The 3858-nt window shown below is 45.5% G+C and overlaps 1 protein-coding gene across 2 annotated transcripts in view; it reads left to right on the plus strand.

The window, feature by feature from the left end:
• The first annotated feature begins 148 nt into the window (after window positions 1-148).
• LOC109298743 (protein-L-isoaspartate(D-aspartate) O-methyltransferase-like) overlaps window positions 149-3858 on the plus strand; it is a 21309-nt gene continuing 17599 nt past the window's right edge. The window contains exon 1 of one of the 2 annotated variants that reach the window (XM_019519005.1): window positions 149-298. The gene's annotated coding sequence lies outside the window, so the exon portion shown is untranslated. The remainder of the gene's footprint in view (window positions 299-3858) is intronic. The other variant, XM_019519004.1, reaches the window with a different exon arrangement.

Here is a 3858-nt window from a genome sequence, read left to right on the forward strand (position 1 = left end):
GGGAAGAAGCAGGCCTGGAAGCTGCTGGCACCAGCGGCGGGCGGGCTCACTGACGCCGAGCCCGCCCAATCAGCGCGCTGGCTGGGCGGGCGTCCCGCCCCGCCAATCCGCCGGCGGACCGCGGGGGTGGAGAAAAAAGCGCGACGACGCCTGCACTGACTGCAGCCCGCCACCATCTTGGAAGCGGGCAGAAGCGGATTAAGAGGATTTCGCCCTGCGCCTCGGGAAGAAAGCGGCCGCCGTTGCCAACAGCGATTGGAGCCCGCCGGAGGGCGGGGGCTGCAGTGCGGCTGCGCAGGTGAGTTGGGGGCCGGGGCTCCAGGCTGCGGTCGACCCCGTGCTCCCCACCCCGGGCGGGGCGGGGCCGGCCTGGCTGTGAGGCAGCTCTTTGCAGCGCGGGGGGGGAAGGGCTCCCCGTCCCTCCAGGTGTCTGGGCCGCGGGCCGGCCCCAGGCTGCGCAGGCGCACTGCGACCCTCAGCCCCGCCTCTGGTGGCGGCTGCTGTGGCTGGGGCCCTCGCTGCATGTTACGTACATTGCGCAGTCAACTGTGCGCAGCCCAGCTAGATATGAAGTAATTATCAGACCACGATAATGACCGTGCAGCTGTCAGACGAGCTAGCCAGCTACAGTTAGTGCTTGAATGCGTGTAACAACTCTGCAGTTGGTTTCCAGCCGCCCTCATTTGAGGGCATAGCAGGGCCCTCCAAGCCAGCAGTGCTGTCTCTGGGCTCAAAGGCGCTTGTTATGGGAGGGCTCAGGTCGCTGTGGCAGACATGTCTCCTTCTTCCCCAGCCATGCCCTCGTGGCCTTTCAGATGAGCACTTGTAATTAGTCCTGAATGTTTTTTCCTCCCTTTTGTAATGAGATTAAAGAAGATTTTACAGTATTAGATGGGCTAACCTCCCTGTCCCCATAGGAGACCCACTGCAGTCCCTTGCTTCTCAGCTCTACTCCCTTACAGCATTTGTAGTCTGGGAAGCTAAAATAAGGTGAAGGTAATTCAGTCATCTTCAATTCATCGAATCAGATCAGTTGGCCTGGAAAGGACCTGCAGAGCTCATTTAGTCCAACCCCTGCCCCAGACAGGATCGTCCCCACCTGAATCATAAGCCAATCCCCTGGTGGGATAAAGAGCATAGGAGAGTAGGGTTGGAAGGGACAGCCCTCTCAAGACAGGATTGTCCCTGACTACACCATCTCAGCCAAGTGAACACTTCCAGGGAAAAGGATGCCAAGAGCAGACTGGATAGACAAGACGTCTCTAGGTGCCTGTTCTAGTGTGTGACAGCCACTAGAGTCAAGTTCCTCCTCATCCTCTCCAACCTAAATTTCTTCTACTGAAGCCGAAGGCCATTGCTTCTAATCCTGTCACCTACGCCCACAGAGAAAAGCCCATCTCCATCCTCTTTATAGTCGTCCTTTGGATACTTGCAGCCAGGTATCAAATCTTCTCTTCTTCAAATGAAATAATCCTAGTTCTTTCAGCGTTTCCTCATAAAATGCACTTCTTTCCCTGTTTCTAGCATTGCATAGCTGACTGAGTATATTTGGAGGTCTTTGGCTTGTTTTGAAGCAGTTGGTTTTAGCCACTAGTGGTGATACCAGACGAAGTCAAAAGAGTAGTTTGATTGTATTTATATTTGGGGAGTCATTGCTTTTCAACATTGACTTTCAAGATAATTATATTTTATAAGAAGTGAGGTTTATTCTAATGTGTATTACTGCCCTAGAGCTTCCTTCCAAACTTTACTGCATTTGATTTTCTTTAACCTCCTCTCTATAAGTTCATTAAAACCAATCAAGTGTAGTGAAAACTAAATAAATGCTAGGCAGCTTTCTGCAAGTGACATTCTGAAATGGAAAACAAACACCCTGCTTCATGCTCATAATATTAATTCTTTCTAGATCTCCATTCTGCCACCCAGAGATTTGTACTTGTATTGCTTGGCACTGATGTAATATTTCCTGATTAATTTTGACTATCCCTGCTCAGTGTTGAGTTGACCATTATGCATTTTTTTTAATGATTGTTAGTGTAATTTCTGGTTCACATGCTTAAGCATCTATGATGGAAAAAGTAAAAAACCTTTCAAACAAAAAGAATTTGCTTTAGCACAACCCTAAAAACATGTTTTTGCTTTAGTGCAACTCTAAAAGAGTGTGTTGGTACAGTAGGCTGTAAGTCAAACCTTTCCATATTCAGTGTTTGGCATATAAAGATTATTTATCTTTGATAAATATGTGGGTAGTAAAGGGATCAGAGGCTTGAATATCCACCCTTGCTAAAGATGCTGCATCTACCTAGCAGTTGCATATAAAAAAATATGGCTGCACAAGGCTGCCATTTTCAAACCTGTCTTCTATGGCCTGGCTTCCAGCTTGCCTGTATGCTAATAGTAGTGTATTAACTCCATTTAAAAGCAGGGAATTTGCTATTTTGTAAACTGTTGCAGCATGTAAGAGTAATAACCTCTACCATTACAAGAAATTACAGTAACTTTGATTTAATTCCAGCATCCTGGACAAACTCCTATTTAGCCTAAATTATAGAGTTTTTTTTTCTATGTAGGATTTCTTGTGTTCATTCAGTTGGATTCATTTCCTGTGTCCTGTTCCAATGTCTTGGATGGCATTACTCTGTACTGCTAAGCAGGGTGATAGGAGACTTGATGTGTAGCTCTGCTTTCAGAAATTACTGAAATAGCATTATGAGTTTTGTGTTTGTTCCTCACTGGCTCTGCATCAAATGTATTTGATCACAAATAAGTGTTTCTTCCAACTCCCAGCCTTGCAGGTTCAGCCTGGCCTCTTAGAGGAAATATAGATTTCTTCCATTTTGCACATCATCACTAGTAATAATGATGCAGCAAGCCAGATTAAGCTGTCTGACACCTATCTTGAAGGTAGCCACAGGCATTGCAAGATTGGAATCTAAAAACACTTGGGTTGCCTTGGGATCCCTGGATGACTAGAAGTTGAAGCACAATGTGGGACAAAACAAAGCCATGGCTGTACTACTTCCTTGGGGCTAATGGACTTAAAACCTATGAAAACTTGTCAATATAGTCAGGAGTTCCGACCAAATGCACATAAGCAATAAGAGAGTGACATTTTATTTTTCATGGCAGAACCATACTTCAGGTTGCTTCCTGGTAACCTGAGAAATGTCATAAGGCACTTAAATGATTGGGCTTTTCTTCCCTGCCTTGGCTTCTTAAATGAGGAGCAATTTTTTGTTTCTGGGAATAAAAGAAAAGAAAAGCTTCATGCATGTGCTGTAATAACAGCCTATATAATTATGATTTGATGTAGCAGTAAGCTTTGAGGCTGTGTTGCCCACATTGCTTAAACTTGGTTAACTTGTCAATAATGGAAAAATAAACTGTGGAGCTTATTACAGTAGCTTGTCAGGTGTTACTGGGAACAGTTAAACATGCTAAAAACATGATTCACTAATGACTGGGCAGTGCAGAAAATGAGTAGCTAGATACAGAACCTTTTACTTTTGAGTTGTTGGTTAAAGTCCAGGCCAAGGCGATGGTGATAGAAAGCCACTGCGATGCATGTTTGGTCATGTCATTTCATTTCCCTAGGAAATGGTGTTTCCATCACAGCTAGCAGCATAAGGACTATAATTCCTCATAGCAGCTGTGGCTACTTCATGGTTAGAGGTCTAGATTCTTCAGGACTATAATAGGAGAGTACATGTCTAAACCTGTGTAATGGCTGCAAGAGTTGTATGTACAAGACTTACATGACAGTTAGGATTGGGGGGGGTTGTTTTTTTTTTTTTTTTGCTGGGGGTCCTAGCTCCCTTTTATGTCTCTCTTTTTCACTGTGACTGTCAAACCAGGGGT

Source organism: Gavialis gangeticus, unplaced genomic scaffold (genome assembly GCF_001723915.1).
Source record: "Gavialis gangeticus isolate Ggan-Ray unplaced genomic scaffold, GavGan_comp1, whole genome shotgun sequence".
Taxonomy (NCBI): domain Eukaryota; kingdom Metazoa; phylum Chordata; order Crocodylia; family Gavialidae; genus Gavialis; species Gavialis gangeticus.